Source organism: Saimiri boliviensis, chromosome 8 (assembly GCF_048565385.1).
Source record: "Saimiri boliviensis isolate mSaiBol1 chromosome 8, mSaiBol1.pri, whole genome shotgun sequence".
Classification (NCBI taxonomy): domain Eukaryota; kingdom Metazoa; phylum Chordata; class Mammalia; order Primates; family Cebidae; genus Saimiri; species Saimiri boliviensis.
Genome location: NC_133456.1, coordinates 109,012,234 through 109,032,109, shown reverse-complemented (window position 1 = coordinate 109,032,109; position 19,876 = coordinate 109,012,234). Strand labels below are relative to the sequence as shown.

Below are 19,876 nucleotides of genomic sequence, written 5' to 3'. Positions count from 1 at the left end.
AAATGCTAACTGTTCCCTCTTCGGATGTAAGTTCTGAACTGCTTTATTTATTGTAAAAGAGTGGGCTGGAAAACCCTTTCCCTTTCGTCCCTGCCAGCGCCCCCACCCCTGCTGAGTTGCTGTCAGGAGTAAGTGAGCAGATGGAGCTCTTTCCTCCCCTGGGAGCCCCTCATTCTGTGGGCATCTTGCCAGCCTGGCGTCTCTGCCTTTTCTTTGAGTAGCTCGAGGTGACTCTCGGGAGGCTTCTGGGATCTCCTCCGGTGGCTCCTTCACTGATATTTTGGGAGACTGCCTTGGGCTCTAAGTTATTTTCCCCTCCACTTTTGGAGGAGGAAAATTCCAAGCCATTTTTTTTTTTTTTGAGGCAGAGCCTAGCTCTGTCAAACAGGCTGGAGTGCAGTTGTGGCGTGATCTCGGCTCACTGCAACCTCTTGACATTCGGGTTCAAGCGATTCTCCTGCCTCAGCCTTCAAAGTAGCTGGGACTACAGGTGTGTGCCACCGTACCCGGCTGATTTTTGTATTTTTGGAAGAAACAGAGTTTCACCATGTTGGCCAGGTTGATCTCGAACTCCTGGCCTCAGGTGATCTACTCTCCTTGACCCCCCAAAGTACCGGGATTACATGTGTGAGCCATCTCGCCCAGCCCAAGCCCTTGTTACTGTCCAATTCTCCCCGAATCAACATTGAAACTTACCAGTTTTCTCACTTTCATCTTTCGCCGTAGACTCCAGCTTCTAGATTCTTCGTCTGCAAATAAGGGTGCCAAGGTTTAGAGCAGAGGCAAAAACTGGTTTAGAGCAGAAAAAAAGCCCTGGCCTATGCTGCTGTGCCTTCTTGGCCCAGGAAATGTTTTTGGCAGTCTGAGTGTGGTGTCTTCTCTGTTGGGGGGCTGTGAAGCGGTACAAGAAAATGTACCCATCTGCTAACTGCAGAGGTTAAAAGGCAAAATTGAAAACACATTGCACCTGACATGCATTTTAAATTAATAAATTGTTAAAAAATGCCTACTTGGGGCCGGGCGCGGTGTCTCATGCCTGTAATCCCAGCACTTTGGGAGGCTGAAGAGGGCGGATCACAAGGTCCAGAGCTCAAGACTATCCTCGCCAACATGGTGAAACCCTGTCTCTACTAAAAATACAAAAATTAGCTGGGCACGGTGGCAGGCGCCTGTACTCCCAGCTATTCAGGAGGCTGAGGCAGGAGGATCACTTGAACCCGGGAGGCGGAGGCTGCAGTGAGTGCCACTGCACTCCAGCCTGGAGACAGAGCGCAACTACGTCTCAACAACAACAAAAGGCATACTTGGGAGGCTTCTGCAGTGCTCAGAGACAGCTCTGTCATTACCTGGGGCTAGAGGTTCCAGTAGTTTTTCGGAGAAACCGTGTGGCAATGCGAGGTTTGTCTGCTGTGATAAGAAAACCATCCCACTGCTTAGGAAGTCATGAGACGCGGCTTGAATGTGGGTTTGTTACCACGCCCCACTGGAGGCACATGGTGCTGTTCTGGAAAGCCTGGCGGAGGAAAACACTTGATGAGCCTTGGGTGAAGGCACGGCTTGCGATTTCACTGGGGAAGCACATTGTTGTGACGTCTGTGTGATTTATATCCCGGAGCTGATGGAGAGACCGTCACACTCCATGGTACGTCCTTCCTGTCTGACGCAAGGTCTGGAGGAAGGGGCGAGATGGTTCAACCGTGGGCTTCCACCAGCTTCTGCTTAGAAAGAGGCTAATTATTTGGGTTTCTGGTGATTCTGCGAGCTCCAGATTTAAGTGTTCTCCGTGCTAGGGTGGTGTGAGGCAGGGGCATGTGGTCAGTTAGTGCCTCAGCTCCCTGCAGAGGGGGCTGAGGAGCTTGGGGGGGCAGGTGGTTGGCGGTGGCGTGTGCCAGCCCCGAATCTGTGCCTAGACCAAGGCTCATGTTCTGCCCATTGCTCTTGGGGCAGGCTCTTTGGGACATCAGGGATTCTGGGAACATCCCAACACCAGAGGTGTCTTCTTTAGGCTTCAAGGAGAGATGCTTAGCGCAGGAGACTCAGCTTCTGCCCAGCACCACGGGGACTCAGGCTTGGAGCATCCAGGTGGCTTCATCCAGGCCCGAGTGAGAACGTGACCTAGTTACTGTGCCTCTCTGCACGTTGGCAGCATAACCAGACCTCGCTTCCTCCCCTACTCGCAGCAAGCAGAATTCTGCTCAGCCTCTTGGAGGCTAGAGGGCCAGTTTTAGTAACGTGCCCTTTCCTGGCTGGCGACCATCCAGTTATTTTGGGTGAGTGTTAATGGCCATGAGTTTGAAAGTTGTAGTTAGATGGAAATGCCCTCCCTGGACACAGTGTCCTTGTCATCTACTGTCTGAAGGCGCTTCCTTTTTGGGGAAGAGGATTGAGAGCAAAATGGTCACAAAATCTGTGGCTTTCGATTGTCATTTGATTTTTTTTTTTTTTAGGCCTTCCATCTGGATTTAGGTCAGTGGAGGGAGTGAATTCATCATAGGTACTTGTAGTAGAAAATGTCCTTGAACCTCAAAGAAAAGGCCATTTTTCCTGGGGGTCGTCTTTTCACTGTGCAGGGGAAGCACTCCTCCCCCGGGCAAGGTGAGTCTAACTTTTGGAGGTGGCTGGTGGTCTTGAGTGGAATTTAATTTTGGGACATGTGTGTGACCAATAAATTACTCTGGAGGAACGAATGGTCCAGTGTCTCCTGCAGTTTTACATTTTACAAAGCGCTTGTCCTGCACGGTGCCCTTCTTCAAGGCCCATGAAGAATTTTCATACTGCATTTGCTGGTGATTTCCACCAGTGGCTGAAGAACTGTAAAGTGGTTGTCTCTCACGCCTGTAATCCCAGCACGTGGGGAGGCTGAGGAGGGTGGATCACCTGAGGTCAGCCTGACCAACATGGTGAAACTCCGTCTCTACTGGAAATAACAAAATTAGCGGGGCACGGTACGCGTGGCTGCAATCCCTGCTACCTGTGAAGCTGAGGCAGGAGAATCGCTTGAACTCTGGAGGCGGAGGTTGCAGTGAGCTGAGATCGTGCCATTGCACTCCAGCCTGGGCAACAAGAGTGAAACTCCATCTCAAAAATAAAATAAAAATAAAAGCTGGGGTCTTACTGCATTGCCCAGACTGGTCTCAAACTCCTGGCCTCAGGTGATCTCCCGTCTCAGCTTCCTAGTTGCTGGGATTACAGGAATGAGCCACTTGCCCAGCCTCAGTTTCTGTTTTATTCAGAATGGAAGGAATTTCTCTTACAAGTAGAATTCTAAAGCTACGGGAGACATTGTATCTCTCACTGTCTCTGTCTTGTTCTTTGTCTCTGTCTGTATGTCTATCTCTATACCACTGTCTTTATCCCCTTGTTTTATGGAGATGAAACAGGCACAGAAAGTTAGGCCCTGATACACAAGATCCTACAACTAGTTAAGGACAGAATAGGGTCTGTTGTGCCCAGGCAAAACCCAAGTAAGAGTGCAGAGCTAGGCGGGGCGCGGTGGCTCATGCCTGTAATCTTAGCACTTTGGGAAGCCGAGGCAGGCAGATCACCTGAAGTCAGGAGTTTGAGACCAGCCTGGCCAACATGGTAAAACCCCGTCTCTACTAAAAATACAAAAATTAGCTGGACATGGTGGTGCACACCTGTAATCCCAGCTACCAGGGAGGCTGAGGCAGGAGAATCGGTTGAAATTAGGAGGCGGAGGTTGCAGTGAGCCGAGATTGCTCCATTGCACTCCAGCCTGGGGAACAAGAGCGAGACTTCATCTCACAAAACAACACAACATAACAAGTGTGCAGAGCCAGGGCTAACCATGACCTCTGGGACTTCTGCAGCTGGCGGGTCTCCGGTCTCCTGTTCATGTTGGGTCATGTCACGAGGGAGCAGAAGCTTCTTCTTGGGTGCTTTAGTCTAACGTGTAGAACACCCAAGAGGAAAGGGGAGCCGAGAAGGTTTGAGGGACTCGCCTGAGATCACACAGCTAGCGTGTGAGTTGCTATCCAAGCCTGGACTACAGGTCCAGCTGTCCCCACGGAGCCACCCTTCTGGCCCACTAGATTCAGAATGATGTCAGGCTCAGTGTGGTTGAATCGAGGATGCTGTGTGTAGTCTTGACTTTATGAATCAACTTAATGGGATACTGTGTGGGGTCAACTGATGTGCTGAGAGTCCAGCATCGAGTGGGGAGGAGGCGGGAAGGGGTCCCAGCGCAGTTCTGGCGGACTCAAGAGCTCAGCCTTGGGCCAACACCTTCTTCTGTCAAGAGTGAGGAAAACCCAGCCGGGCGCGGTGGCTCATGCCTGTAATCCCAGCACTTTGGGAGGTTGAGGCAGGCGGATCACGAGGTCAGGAGTTCGAGAGCAGCCTGAGCAACATGGTGAAACCCCGTCTCTGCTAAGAATACAAAAGTTAGCTGAGTGTGGGGGCATGCCCCTGTAATCCCAGCTACTTGGGAGGCTGAGGCAGGAGAGTTGCTTGAACCCGGGAGGCAGAGGTTGCGGTGAGCCGAGATCGGCACTGCGCTCCAGCCTGATGATAGAGCAAGACTCCATCTCAAAAGAAAAAAGAAAGAGTGAGGAAAACCCTTTCTCAGGCTGGCCATGGTATGTTGGTATCTCAGTCTTTTGGCCATAAGGGTTAAAGGGTAGAGAGGAAAGGTTGAACTTCTAAGATCTTTACCTGGATTCTTGTTATTCTCAATACAAAATAAAATACTTTAACTTCAAGCTTGTGTGGGGCGGCTGGAGCTGTAGGTGTGGTTTTTTTTTTTCCTCTCTGATTAAATTGTAATCACTATGTAAATTAACTTTCAGGACCTTGTCTGTGGGAATTCCTAAGGCTGCCTTAGGTTGGTATCACATGTGAAGGAAATACATAAAGCAAGCAATCTTAGAAGCTTATCTTCTATTCAGGGCTTCCACAGGAAGGCAGTTTTGCCCCAGCTGGGATCACCGGTTGCTTTTCACATTCTTAATTCTTTTGCCAATTTTCCAGATGCCTTTGGAAATTCATGCTGACCGTTTTTTTTTTTTTTTTTAAATTCCATTTTGAGTACTGAATATTTTCCTGTCACTACTGAAACTGGCATGAATAAAATATTCCCTTTCAGGAGGATGATTTTCAAATGTTTCTTAAGGAAAAACAAAACACCCTAGTTAAATTTAGGAGGTCTGTTAAAATGTCCTTACAGTACCAGCAGGTGAATTTGAGAATAAGAATTCTTTTTTCCCCACAGTGCTATATACAATGCACTGTAATAGCAAGCATAGAGAAAAGAACTGAACCATCCCGGACTCAAAATAGAGGGTCTTCCTCAGAGCAGTCTGGGATATCTATACTACGTTTATGGGATAGTTACTGTCATTAACAACTCATATAACTTGAAAATGGTGCAATGATTTGAAAATGAGATAAATAGTAATCACACCACTGCACTCCACCCTGGATGGCAGAGCGAGACCTATCTTAAAGACCAAAAAAAAAAAAAAAAAAAACAACCAAAAACTAAAACAAAAACAGTTCGGGTGCAGTGGCTCACGCCTGTAATCCTAGCACTTTGGGAGGCCAAGGTGGGTGGATTGCCTGAGGTCAAGAGTTCGAAACCAGCCTGACCTACATGGTAAAATCCCGTCTCTACTAAAAATATAAAATTAGCTGGGCGTGGTGGTTTGCACCTGTAATCACAGCTACTCGGGAGGCTGAGGCAGGAGAATTGTGGGAACCTGGGAGGTGGAGGCTGCAGTGAGCCAAGATCGTGCCACCGCACTCCAGCTTGGGTTACAGAGCAAGACTCCATCTCAAACAAAACAAAACAAAAACAAAAATCATGAGAAACCCCCCACAACTCCTCATCCCCTCTCCCTTCAGCCCCTGACACCTACCATTCTACTTTGTCTCTGAATTTATCCACTCCAAGGACCTCCCGTTAAGTGTAATCATACAATACTTAGCCTTTTGAGATTATCTTATTCTACTCAGCATAATTTCCTTATGGTTCATCCACATTGTAGCATTTGTCAGAATTTCCTTCCTTTTTATTAATTTGTTGTGTACAGTGTTATTCTGACATATGTATAGATTGCTGAAGGACTGTGTTGAGCTAATTAATACATATTACCTAACATACGTACTGTTGTTTTGTAGTGAGGACGCTGAAAATCCACTGTCTTAGCAGTTTTCAAGACGCAGTACTGTGTTATTAAGCACAGTCACTATGTTGTGCAATAGATCTCTTGAACTTGTTCCTCCCAGCTGAAATTTTGTATCCTTTGACAAAAGTCTCCCCAACGCCCCCCACCTCCAGTTCCTGGTAACCACCATTTTACTTTCTACGAGTTCAACATTTTGGGGAATTCTCTTCCTTTTTGAGACAGACTCTCACTCTGTCGCTTGGGGTGTACTCTGTAGTTGCTTATTGAGGGTAAACAGTTACATTTATTTTATTTTAAAAAAATTTTGCTTTCCTCAAGACCCGCTTGGGAGATGCGGCTTCGAGACACCTGGGCCCGCCGAGGCGAAGGTGAGGAAAAGGCTTCCCATCCCGGCTGAATGCGGTGGAGGGAGCGCAGCCACATTTCCCTTTGGGCTCATCGGAGTGTCAGTTCTTGGAGGCTTGGACGTGTCACTCCCACGCAGGCCAAGATGCGGTTATGGATGCGGGGTCTCATTCTGTTTCCCAGGCTGGAGTGCAGTGGCATGATCATGGCTCACTGCAGCCTCTATCTCCCAGGCTCAAGTGATCCTTCCACCTCAGCCTCCCAAGTAGCTGGGACTACAGGAGAGACAATGAGCCAATGAGAGAGGGGCCCAAGAACACAGTGACACCCTTCTCCATTAATATAGGACAAATCCAAATGTTGGGGTACATGTGAAGAACATGTAAGATTGTTGCATAGGTACACACATGCCAGTGTGATTTGCTGCCTTCCCCATGCTATCTCTCCCCAACTCACCATCCCCCGCTGTCCCTCCCCTGTTCCCCCCAACGGAGTCCAGTGTGTAGTGCTCCCCTCCCTTTGGCCATGTGCTCTCATTGTTCAACCCCCACCTATGGGAGAGAACATGCGGTGTTTGATTTTCAAAAAAAAAAAAAAAAAAAAAAATTTTAATTTTTTTGGTAAAGACAGGGTCTCACTCTGTTGCCCAGGCTGGAGTGCAGTGGTGTGACTGTAGCTAACTGCAGCCTCCAACTCCAGGGTTCAAGCAGTCCTCCCTCCTCAGTCTCCCAGGTAGCTCGGTGCATCATATCACCACGCCCAGATAATTTTTTAATTAATTATTATTATTATTTTTTTTTAGAGATCAGACTGGTCTTAAACCCTTGGCCTCAGGTAATCCTCATGCCTCAGCCTCCCAAAATGCTGGGATTACAGGGATGAGCCACTGTACCTGACCTACATTTATTTAAACACATGACACTTTGTGTCAGATTTTAAGTGCCTTATAAAAAGTCACTCATTGACTGTTTATGACCACCCTGAAGGTAAGCTATAATCATTATCCTCATTTTACAGATCAGGACATGAAGGCAGGCCACCTCCAGGACTTGGACTTTGATCTTTTTCTTTCTTTCTTTCTTTCTTTTTTTTTAAATGGAGTGTTGCTTTGTTGCCCAGGCCGGAGTGTAATGGCATGATCTTGGCTCACTGCAACCTCCGCTTCCTGGGTTAAAGCGATTCTCCTGCCTCAGTCCTCCTAGTAGCTAGGACCACAGGTGTGTGCCACTTCACCTGGCTATTTTTTTTTTTTTTTGTATTTTTAGTAGAGATGGGGTTTCACCATGTTGGCCAGGCTGGTCTTGAACTTCTGACCTCAGATAATCTGCCCTCCTCCGCCTCCCAAAGTGTTGGGATTACAGGCGTGAGCCACTGTGCTCGGTCGAGAGTTGGTTTTTAAGTGTTCAGTAGCCCTCAGTCTAGGGCTCTTTAACTCAGAGCGGCTGAATTTGGGGGACAGCCTGTCTCCTGCCGGGCACTGCTGGTGTCCCGTCTTCTTTAGTACTGTGTCTTCATCATTGTCCCTGTTCCTCTTGGGGACGTAAGAACTTGGGGAACGGTTGCCCAAATCATCATTTTTCTGGTGAGTGCTTTGGGGTTTTCCCCCTCTCAGGGTTTATGTGCAGTGATAATGGGTTCATTCTGGGCCCTCCAATCAGAGTCTTCATGAGTCTCCAGTTTAAGCTCCTTTTTGCCATACATTGCGGGGGAAAAGCAGCCCTTCACCAGAGAACGCTTCTTCCAGGCCCTCTGTGGTGTAAGGGCGATATAGAAGGTATTTGATCTCTTCTCTGCTTTCTTGCTATCTCAACTTCCTGTCTAGGCTTCAGCTGAGCAGATCCTTGAAATTGGCTTAAACAAGCACTTGCCATCTTCTTTGGTTAAGATCAAGTGTGTTGGCAGCTCCTGCAGGCCGTGCCCCCGCCCTTCTCCCAGCCACAGCTGCTGCTGGTTCAGCTTAGCACTTCCAGCAACGTAGGCTCCCCGTGGCATGTCCACGTCCACGTCCACGGGGCAGGCTCCTTGCCTGGTGTGTCGGAACCCCACCTTATGCTGTGTCTGAGGTTTTAAACTCAATCCTAAGAAGCTGAATGAGGGGGCCTGGGAAGACGCCGATTTTATGCACACCATCTCTGTGTTTGGGCCACAGCTGTGTTTGTGTGATTTTAAAACAAGTTATCGCTCATCTCAACTGGGCCCCGTCGACTGACCCAGCTCCTCCGCTGCCATTCGGTAATCTCCATTTTAATTAATCTTTCAAAGAAGCGCATTAAGTTGATTGCTTCCCCAGCTGAGTTTTGGTGTCTGTACCTTTCAGCTGCTTTACAGAAGTGATTAAAATAAGGATTTTTCTATGAGCTTTGGTGCCCAGTTAAGATTATTTTTGGATCTCAGTTTCAATGGTTTATTTCCATCATGTGCCTGTTTTTAACATAAGAGCTGAAAATGAGCGGGGCTGGTTTTTGTCTTCTGCCGGTGTTCTGTTCTTTCAAGTGCCCTAGGATGGCCATGATCTTTGGTTCCATCTGCTTTGCGGGCCCCTTGACCCTTGGAGCTGTCTAAGGTGGCTCTGCCGAGTCACTAACATGGAGTCACCCTCGTTTCTTCCCGTCCTGCCTTCTCTTTCCTCCCACGCCTTTGCAAATAAAACCCTTTATTCCTGACCTACCCAAGCAGAGGTCCTGGGGTCACTCTCCCCAGTCCTGACTCTAGTACTGAATTGAGCATTCGAAACCTCTCCAGCTGTGCCCTCCTTGAGGGCAGGACTACTATATCAGCCACCCTCGTGACCCTGGGTCCTAGGTGAGCCCTGCTCACCAGGAAGCGATCAGTGAAGGTCTCTTGAATGAGTGAACCTCCTTGAAATGCACCGAAAAGCTGACAGAAGAGGCTGGGCTCAGTGGCACGTGCCTATAATCCCAGCACTTTGGGAGGCCGAGGCTGGTGGATTATGAGGTCAGGAGATCGAGACCATCCTGGCCAACATGGTGAAACCCTGTCTGTACTAAAAATACAAAAATTGGCATGGTGGTGTGTGCCTGTAATCCCAGCTACTCTGGAGGCTGAGGCAGGAGAATCACTTGAACCCGGGAGGTGGAGGTTGCAGGGAGCCAAGATTATGCCACTGCACTCCAGCCTGGTGACAAAGTGAAGCTCCATCTCAAAAAAAAAAAAAAAAAAAAAAATTGACGGAACAGGATGAGTGTTGCTTAGAGCCACGGTAGTGGAACAAAATGTTGGCCTAAAGATGTGTTTTGTTTGGCTCACACACTGTTGAAAAGTTTTTGAATCAACATATTAAAATAACGCAAAACAGGTAAACTGTACGTTGAAAATCCAGATTTCCTGCTTCTCTTGAAAAATTTCGAGACCTGGACTAGGCTGGAACTGAGGGAGTGGGCTCCTTTTTGAGGGACACGATTCGGCTTTTTGCTGCTTTTACTCACCTGATTCCTGAAATAATTTTGTGAAGCTGTCTACCCCTTCCCACACTTGGAGTTGATAGCCAAAATTTTTCATCGTAATTTGAGAGAGGCAAAAGCTGTTATTTCCAGAGTATTGTAAATATTGGCATCTTGAAATAAAACAGTTACATCATTATTTTAAGTGTAACCAGTGGAACTAAATACCACAGAGCTCTGATACCCACCATCATCCATTTAAAAAGAAACTCATCTTTAACCATTGGAATTTCTACCTTATTCTTTTTTTTTCTTTAGAGTCATATTCTATTCTCACAGAAATTTATCCTAGGATATTATATTTGTTCTTTCCAAAAATATGTATATACATTTAAATTAAATTTCCTGTGGCTACAGGACCTACATATTTTCAAAAGTTCTTGTATTTATTTCTTTATTTTTTGAGATGGAGTTTCACTCTTGTTACCCAGGCTGGAGTGCAGTGGTATGGTCTTGGTGCAACCTCTGCCTCCTGAGTTCGTGGTTTTCCTGCTTCAGCCTCCTGAGTAGCTGGGATTACAGGTGCCCGCCACCAAACTTGGCTAATTTTTGTACTTTTAGTAGAGATGGGGTTTCACCGTATTGGCCAGGCTGGTCTCGAACTCCTGACCTCAGGTGATCCACCTGCCTCGCTCACCCAAAGTGCTGGGATTACAGGTGTGAGCCACATGCCCAGCCCAAAAGTTCTTGTATTTATTGTAATGATGATTCTACATTTGAACAAAATGAAGATTTAAGAAATTTTCATAAATATAGTAAAAGAATATAGAATTTATTTGGAAATATATCCCCTACTAACAATCCACAGAGTTTTTTTGTTTTTCAGTTGTTTAATGTGGATGAATATTAGTCAATACTAGGAAGAGGAGGTTCAGCATTAGTTCTTTTCCCATTTTTATGTGTTTATAGATGTCAGCACAAAGAAAGCGGATGTAAGTGAGGTGACGGGACAGGAGTTTGTCATAGAGTCCCTCGGGGAGTTCTCTGGATGCTCCCTGAGTTCTGTGCCACAGTGTTTATTCTGCCTGCATCACAGTTACTGCCATCAGCCTTTTTCTTCCCAGCACGTCGCCCTTGAGTGGAAGGAGCGTGCCCTGCTGGGAATGGTATTGGAATCTGCATTGAGGTATCGAGGGTGGTATGGGAGTGCTCTCAAACCATGATCTCCTTGAGGCTCACTGGTGTGAGGGAGTGGGAAGTCGTCTCCAAGTACATCCAGGAAGATAAAAGATGAGGGTCAGCTGGGTGCAGTGGCTCACGCCTGTAATCCAGCACTTCGGGAGGCTGAGGTGGGTGTATCACTTGAGGTCAGGAGTTTGAGACCAGCCTGGCCAACATGGGGAAACTCCATTTCTATTAAAAATACAAAAATTAGCCAGGTGTGGTGGCAATCACCTGTCATCCCAGCTACTCAGGAGGCTGAGGCAGGAGAATCACTTGAACCTGGGAGGCGGAGTTTGCAGTGAGCTGAGATTGCACCACTGCACTCCCACCTGTGACAGAGTGAGACTCTGTCTCAAAAAAAAAAAAAAAAAAAAAAAAAGATGCGGGTCATTGCTGGACTGCAGGATCCTTAAGGATAGGAGCCACACCACAGCTTAGCTCTGTTGAGACACCCCCTACTATGACACCTAATGGAGCAGTTTGCACTGTGTGCCTAGTAATGTTGTAAAACAAACTTTAGTGCTTCTGCAGTTTCTGTGGATTCTGTATTTGCAAATTCACCTATTCACTAAAATGTATTTGCATTTTTGTTGGTGATTTTCCTGCTTAAAGTAGCCCCAAGCATGGTGCAGAAGTGTCTAGTGTTCTGAAGTATGGGAAGGCTGCCATGTACCTTGCAGAGAAAATCAGATGTATGTTCGTTTCTTCAGGGATCAGTTGTGGCGCTGATGGCTGTGAGTTCACTGTGAATGAATCAACAATATATGTTAAATGACGTGTCTTTAAACAGAAGCACACTTAAGCAAGATTCTGTACTGATTAGTTCATGTGACCAGAGGCCCGTAGGAACCTAGCCTTGTTTTTCTTCTGGGAGCAATGGTTCAGATTCACTAATTCAGGGTTCAAAGCAACTTTTGACGACATAACTACTGCAGATGGTGTGATGCGACTGGGTATCATTTGTTCATGGATGTTATGACTTTAGAAATTTAAGACATAATTTCAGGATAATGTCTAGGTAGGCAGGTTTTTTACTCAGTATTTGAAGGGAGTGACAAGTATTTAATTTTTACAAGACAGTCTTTGGAAGCAGTTCCCCAACAGAGTGGCATCCATTGGAAAGTCTTTTGAGTATATCCAAAGGAGAATTTCTAATGATGGGAAGTGTCTTTGCCATTTAAACTTCAGTATGAGCTCACCTCTTGCTGCGTACCTGAAGTCTGAGCAGTCAAGTGAAGTGCTGAGTAGGGAGAATAGCATCTCAGTGACTCTTTTATTATTTAACTACAGCTTGTGTCACCTGAAGATAAAAGACCTCAGAAGAGGAGTGCAGAGTTTGGAAGCTGACCAGGACTCCCAATTTACATTCAGACAATTTATTCTTTGATTTCATGTAGCTTAAACTTTTTTCTTGATGACTGCTAGCTCCACAATCATTAATCCCTACTGAATAGTAAATAAAATATAATTGTCATGGATTTGAGAACTTTATATTCTGAGGGACTGAATATATTTTGAGATGTGACCTGATTTCTCTGGAATCCCCACTTGAGGGCTTTGCTTTTTCACAGATGGAGACTTACAACTGTACCCAGAGCATGACGTAGGAAATGCGTTTTTCTGGTTTAATCCCTCCCCTCCTTCTGCCAGAGATCTCTGATCTAGCAATACCTTTCCTAGGCCAGGCACGGTGTGGCTCTCACCTGTAAACCCAGCACTTTGGGAGGCTGAGGTGGGAGGATTGCTTGAGCCCAGGAGCTCAAGATTAACCTGGGCAATATAGCAAAGGCCCCTATCTCTACAAGTCAAACAAACAAACAAAAACAAAACAAAGGAATACCCTGTCTGTCTTTACCTTTCTCCTTTATAGATTGTACTAATTTTTGTATTTTTAGTAGAGACGAGGTTTCACCATGTTGGCCAGATGGTCTCAATCTCTTGACCTTGTGAGCCACCTGCCTCGGTTTCCCAAAGTGCTGGGATTACAGGTGTGAGCTGCTGTGCCCGGCCACAAATTATTATTAATAATAGACTATTTTAAGGTATGTTGAGTTTTTTGCAAATCAAATATTTTTAAATGCCCTAACAGGGAGGTTTCTATCACCATTTTCTGCAGGAATTCTATGGTACACCCCTTCATAAATGAAAAATAAATCACCTAAAAAACCAATTCTGGATCCCAAATTGATGTTCAGTAGTAAATTTAGAGTCTTTATAGAAGAGCTGTTCATGTAAATACTTCAAGAGACAAATGTTTCTGAGTGTCCACTCTTCCAGGAACTGAGCTAACCACACCATCAGTTATCTCACTGAATCCTCACAGGTCAAGTGGGATTGATGGTCACCCTTATCCAAGAAAGACAGGTGGGCACGGGGCGAGGACAAACCCAAGGTCCCACACCTGTGAAGGGCTGAACAAGGTCCACCTGAAACCAGAACCGGCGTTCAAAGCCATTCTGCATTTCTGCAGGGCAGATGTCCATGTGGACACACCCTGGCAAGCTGATGCCAGCTTGTCGTAAATCACTTTCAAACACCAGCTCACAGCCTTTCACTGCATCTGGCCTCACGTGTCCGGACTGGTTCTTAGAACACAGCATTAGGGCTTTTGCCTCCCCCTGCGCACTCCCACACATTCGCTGCTTGTTCCTTTCCTGCTAACAAACAGATCAACATAAAGTGCTTAAGTAGATAATGCAGGCAAAACAAGCAAAACTACAGGGGAAAAAAAAAAAAAAAGCCTGCTTCCAAGTTATAATCCTGGAGCTGCATTTATGCCAGAATGATGTATCTTCTTCACCTGAGTCCTGGATAGCCCCGCACTGAGGTCTCTCCACTCCACGCAGTTCTGCACATTCAGAACTCTTCACCTGTTGCCCACACAAACCTGCTGCTATATGCATACTCAGTAGAAGCCACTTATTACCAATTTACCCAGTTACCCAAGCAGGAGAGTGCTCAGCCGTTTGCTTCCAGCTGATGCTCCTAAATCCACAGTGAGCCCGATGATGTAGGTATGACCGCCTCAGGGATCCTTTTGTTTATCCTGCCCCTCCAACCCCACTGCCGATTTGGGTCACTAACCTCTCCCTGACTCCCCACTTCCAGGTCTCCACCACCAAATTAACTGGTCTCTCTAATACCAGTCTTAGACATTTTAACGACAGCTCCAAAGTGGTCTTTTAAACACACCGAAACGCTGATCATGTGTCTCTTTCATTTCCTTACTGACAGGATGAAAACCAGATGACTAAATGTGGCATCAAAAGTCCCACTTGGGAGGCCGAGGCGGGCGGGTCGCTTGAGGCCAGGAATTTGAGACCAGCTTGGGTAACATGGCAAAACCCTGTCTCTATAAAAAATAAAACAATTAGCTGGGCGTGGTGGCGCATGCCTGTAATCCCTGCTACACAGGAGGCTGAGGCAGGAGAATCACTTGAAGTCGGGAGGCCGAGGTTGCAGTGAGCCGAGATAGTACCAGTGCACTCCAGCCTGGCGACAGAGCGAGACTCTATTTAAAAAAATAACAATTTGCATGGTAACAACTGTATTATATAATGTGTTGAACTTCTAAGTGTTTTTTCTTCCCGCCATCAGCAGAGCTCAACTGCTCTTCCATACTAGGCCTTGAAGGACGGCCGGTGGTCTTCTGGCTCTGATGTTAGCAGTGTGGACCTGAGAGTCACCCATGTCACAGAGCAGGTCCCTGTTGTCGTCCCAGTTCTTGATATCCTGTGGCAGGTGGTAGTATTGGGGCCAATTGAAAACTTTCCTGTTGCTTTTGGAAAAAAAAAAAAAAAAAAAAAAAAGGAAAAAAGATAGACAAAAATGGGCATCCAGTTATTTGAGGTTTTCTAAAAGCAAGAAATTGAGGAGGAAACTCCTGACTGGGCAAATCCAGAGCTTTTCTTAATATCTTCAGAGAATATGCAGTTGTGTCTAATTCGTTTTGGAAAGATGGTTTGCCTTATAAATAGGTGCGCCCTTAATGAGTTGCAAAGATTTAAACAAGTGTAGGAAAGCTAGGAGAGAACTGTGTTTGTTATTGTTAATTATATATTGTTCATAATTAATTGTTAATTATGTATTGTCCAGGGCTATGCTGAGATTGAGTTATTCTTGGTACGAATAACTTGCTGTGAAAGAATCAGAGTTTTAGAACGTAAGGGACCTTAGATTTTAATCCATAATGATCAAGAAACTTGTATTTTGTTTTATTTTTTTGAGACAGAGTCTCACTCTGTCACCCAGCCAGGAGTACAGTGGCATGATCTCAGCTCACTACAACCTCTGCCTCCTGGGTTCAAGTGATTCTTGTGCCTCAGCCTCCTGAGAAGCTAGGATCACAGGCATGTGCCACCACGCGTGGCTAATTTTGTATTTTTAGTCAAGACGGGGTTTCATCATGTTGACCATGCTGGTCTCAAACTCTACCTCAGGAAATTCACCCACCTCAGCCTCCCAAAGTGCTGGGCTTACAGGCATGAGCCACTACCCCTTGCCCCGGCTGGAAAACTATTTTTGAGCATTAACTCATTTTCTTTAAATTTTTATTGTTAGAGAAGAGACCCAGCTGCCAGAGGCCTTCTGTTCTGGGCATGTGGCTGCTCACTGCATGTTGAATCGACATCATTCACGCAAATGTGGTTTAGCACGAGCCATAGTATTGTGGGAAAATGCGTAGTTTCTGTTGGGTCTTTGGAAATACCAAGAATAGGCACCCCCATACCTCCTTCTGGGGGCTTCCACAGCCGGTTTCAGCCCAGCCAGCTCATTTTGCAGACCTCAAGAGTTTAAGCTCCATGCTCATGGTCAGAGATGCCGGGAAATTTGTAAAGTAATACATCATCTGCAGTGCAGACACAGTGTCCAGGAGACTGTCGAACCCATCGATGTGCCTCAGAGTCGTGTTCTTTGTGGAAGACACAGTGATAATAGCTTTAATATGCACCATTTTCAGTCCAGAGGCAGGCGGTGAGCTAACGAGGAGACTGCGCTGTTTGCTTAGACTTTCTGTGTATTGACTCAATGCCCGCATTAGTAAGCGGCTGTCTTTAAAAATTAGCCACAGTCTAGCAGGTATAAACACATAGGACAATTAACACCTGAAATTATTTTGTTTTATAAGTTCCAAATGTCAAAGACCCCAGTGAAACCTCATTAATCAAGACCCCCATACATTTGGAACGCCAAATGACAGTCAACAGGGTTAGACCGAGGTTGGCTGGAGCCAGTCTCTATGAAACAGGAGTTTGCTGAGCAAACCCATGATATCAACGTGACACGGTCATATTGTTTAATCTACTTACAAGAACAAACACTTAGCTTTAATATTGGCATGCGCTGTTAAGCGTTTATTACAAGTACTTCTTATCAGGACCAATAAGACTTCTGCTTAGCAGTAATTTACCAGCCCTTTAAAATTGTTTATGAATTTCAAAGCACTTAGAGGGCGTTTTTATGTGAATGTTTTGAAGTCAACGGGAGAAAGCGCAGATGCTGGCGTGTGATTTGTCTGTACCAGTGCTGCTGGGAAGAGGACTGGGCTCCGAGGAGACACTCAGCATTTCTTGTCGCACATGGGATTGAGTGGGTGCGTAAATCAATGGAACTGGGATTCGGGGTTAGCTAGTTGGGAAAAAACCAGCTCATTTTGTTTCTCGGTGGTGGGTCCCATTGGCTCCATGGCTGAGATGATCCTTCCTGGCTCAGGTCTGTGCTGTGCGTCTCCGGATGTTTGGCATCCCCCACTGCCATGCTGTGAAGGTTTGTTTCCCCCTGGGGAAACAGCTCCCTCCCTGGTTCAGGACCGTCACTTCGCGCCAAACACCAAAACAAATTTAAGGTATTAGAAAGTTTAATGTAAAAAACCAACCCATAGGCCGGGTGCAGTGACTTACAACTGTCATCCCAGCATTTTGGGAGGCTGAGGTGGGCAGATCACCCGAGGTCGGGAGTTTGAGACCAGCCTGGCCAATGTGGTGAAACCCCATCTGTACTAAATATACAAAATTAGCCAGGTGTGGTGGCATGTGCCTGTAATCCCAGCTATTCAGGAGGCTGAGGCAGGAGGAAAATCACTTGCATCAGGAGGCGGAGGTTGTGGTGAGCCGAGTTTGCACCATTGCGCTCCAGCCTGGGCAACAGGAACAAGACTCAGTCTCAAAAAACAAAAACAAAAAAAAACCCCATAAAGCAAGAAGAAAATACTAGTTAATATCTGGCAAAAGCTTATTTATTTATTTATTTATTTATTTTTAAATTAAGCTATTGGCTGGACATGATGGCTCATGCCTCTAATCCCAGCACTTTGGGAGGCTGAACTGGTGAATCATTTGGGCCTGGGAGTTCGAGACCAGCCTGGGCAACAGAGGGAGACCCTGTCTCTACATAACAGAAACAGGAACAAAAAACACCCCCCCCCCCCCACAGAAATTCTCTGGGCATGGTGGTGCAAGCCTCTAGTCTCAGCTGCTTGGGAGGCTGAGGCACGAGAATTGCCTGAGCCAGGGACACAAAGGTTGCAGTGAGCCGAGATCACACCACTACACTCCAGCCTGGATGACAAAAGGAGACCCCGTCAAAAAAAAAAAAAAAAAAAAAAGAAAGCTGTTGAACTCTCTGCAAAATCAAGCTTCCGAATCTCCCTGGGCCTCCTCCTTTGCTGGGTAATAGGCCTGTGCCTCCAGCTGTCCTTATGTGGCTATTCCAGCTCTTTCCCATACAGTACAGCGTGTTCCCTGTTTTCTCTGCCCTTTGTAGAGATCGAGGCCACCTAAGGTGATGTCACTGCTCCACGTCTTGATACTGCAGACTTGCTTTCTTTCTAGGGAAGGCTCCCTCTGCTCCACTTCCAAGGGTCCTGCTCCTTCAGACCCCCCCATGCCAGTCTCTATTTTACCTTCTCCTTGTCCTCTGTCCTTGCTGCCTGTCACCCTCCTTATATTGTAAAGTGCACCTCTTAGCTCCAGCCTCTCTCGTGCCCTGTGTTCACGGCCAAACCTCTCCATGACTTCTTTCAGCCTGCGCTTGAGGAACCCGGGGCAGGAGGCCTGGCAGGGCGGGCAGAGCCATCCAGAGGGACTGGCCTCAGTTGCCCACCAGATCCCGTCCCCTGAGCCCCAGCTTAAAACCTAGAAGCTCCCACTGCCAGGGGAAGGGAACTCCAGGAAATCCTATCAGCCTTCCTGTTCACATTTCTTTCCTCACCATCTCCTCCCTCAAGCTAGAAGTTGACTTCCCACGGAAGCATCTCTGGGAACACCCCCACAGCCGCCTTCTCCCCATCCCTGTCTGTCTCGAAGCTCCACAATGTTGTCTTTTCTGACCCTGGATTCCTTCTCTCCAGTTCCCTCCTCCTCTAGTTCATGGTGGCCCCTTCTGGAAGCTTCTCTGAGACCCTGAGGACAGGGAGGAACCAGCTCCTGCCGAATAGGCCGCATGCAAGGGTGGAGGAAGAACTGCTTGAGTTGGTTGATTGCATATTAAATCTGGGAGAAGAGTTGCTTCCCCATTTCCCGCTGTGGTCCAAGTTGACCAGCATTATCCAGGTAGAGAATTTGCTTGAGCGTTTTACAATGATTCAAGCTCTAGGTACTTCCCCCCAGGAAACAAATATCCTGGGAAAAATGAAAACAAATTCCTCCACAAGGATGTGGTTGGCTGAGCCTTCAGTATTTTATTTATTTTTTTTGAGAGGGACTCTCATTCTGTCACCCAGGCTGCAGTGCAGTGGCATGATCTGGGCTGACTGCAACCTCCACCTCCCATGTTCAAGTGATCCTCCTGCCTCAGCCTCCTGAGTCACTGGGATTACAGGTGCGCACCACCATGCCCCAGGTAATTTTTGTATTTTTAATAGGGATGGGGGTTTCACCATGTTGGCCAGGCTGGTCCCAAACTCCTGACCACAGGTCATCCACCTGCCTTGACTTCCATGAATGCTGGGATTACAAGCATGAACCACTGCACTCGGCTGCTTCGAGCTATTTTTACGTGTGCAGTTCAGTGCCACTAAAGACATTCACAGCCTTGTGCAATTATCACCACTGTCTGTTTCCCATTTTTTTTCGTCATCCCAAACAGAAACTCTGTACTCAGTAAGCAGGAACTCCCCATTCCCTCCTTTCTCCTCCCCAGTCCCTCCTCTCCCACCGCTAGTAACTTTGAATCTATTTTCTGCCTGTAAATTTGCCTATTCTCAGTACCTTGTAAATGGAATCATGCAGTATTTGTTCTTTTGTGCCCGACTTCTTTCACTGGTAACCTAATGTCTTCAGGGCTTATCTGTGTTACAACATGGCTCAGAACTTCATTCCTTTCTATGGTTGAATAATAATCCGTTGTATGGATATCACACATTTTGTTTATCTGTATTACTTGAAATCTACACCATTTTACATATTTTTTAATTTTCTTAGCACTTCTCCATAATTCTTCTCAGATTAGCTTGCCTGCCATATTGCTCGTAAAGCATTTCTTGATTAATTGAATTTGCTAGCAATTTTGAACAAGATGACAGTGGTTACAAGGAGGAAATAAAGAAAAAAAAAGTAGCTAGGTGTAGTGGCACGTCTGTAATCCTAGCTACTTGGGAGGCTGAGACAGGAGAATTGCTTGAACCTGGGAGGCAGAGGTTACAGTGAGCCAAGATCACGCCACTGCACCCCAGCCTGGGCAACAAGAGCAAAACTCCCATCTCAAAAAAAAAAAAAAAAAAGAAAAAGAAAGTGGAACAGGTGCCCATTAAAAGGAAACAAA

The 19,876-nt window shown here is 46.5% G+C and overlaps 1 protein-coding gene and 1 long non-coding RNA gene across 5 annotated transcripts in view; both read left to right on the top strand.

The window, feature by feature from the left end:
- CAMK1D (calcium/calmodulin dependent protein kinase ID) overlaps window positions 1-19,876 on the top strand; it is a 469,993-nt gene that overhangs the window by 37,944 nt on the left and 412,173 nt on the right. The window lies entirely within an intron of this gene.
- Window positions 1-19,876, top strand: part of LOC141585454 (uncharacterized) — a 57,384-nt gene extending 37,508 nt beyond the window's left edge. Inside the window, exon 2 of the long non-coding RNA XR_012518962.1 lies at window positions 1-19,876. This exon is cut by the window's left edge and continues 31,879 nt beyond it. This is a non-coding gene — a long non-coding RNA (uncharacterized LOC141585454).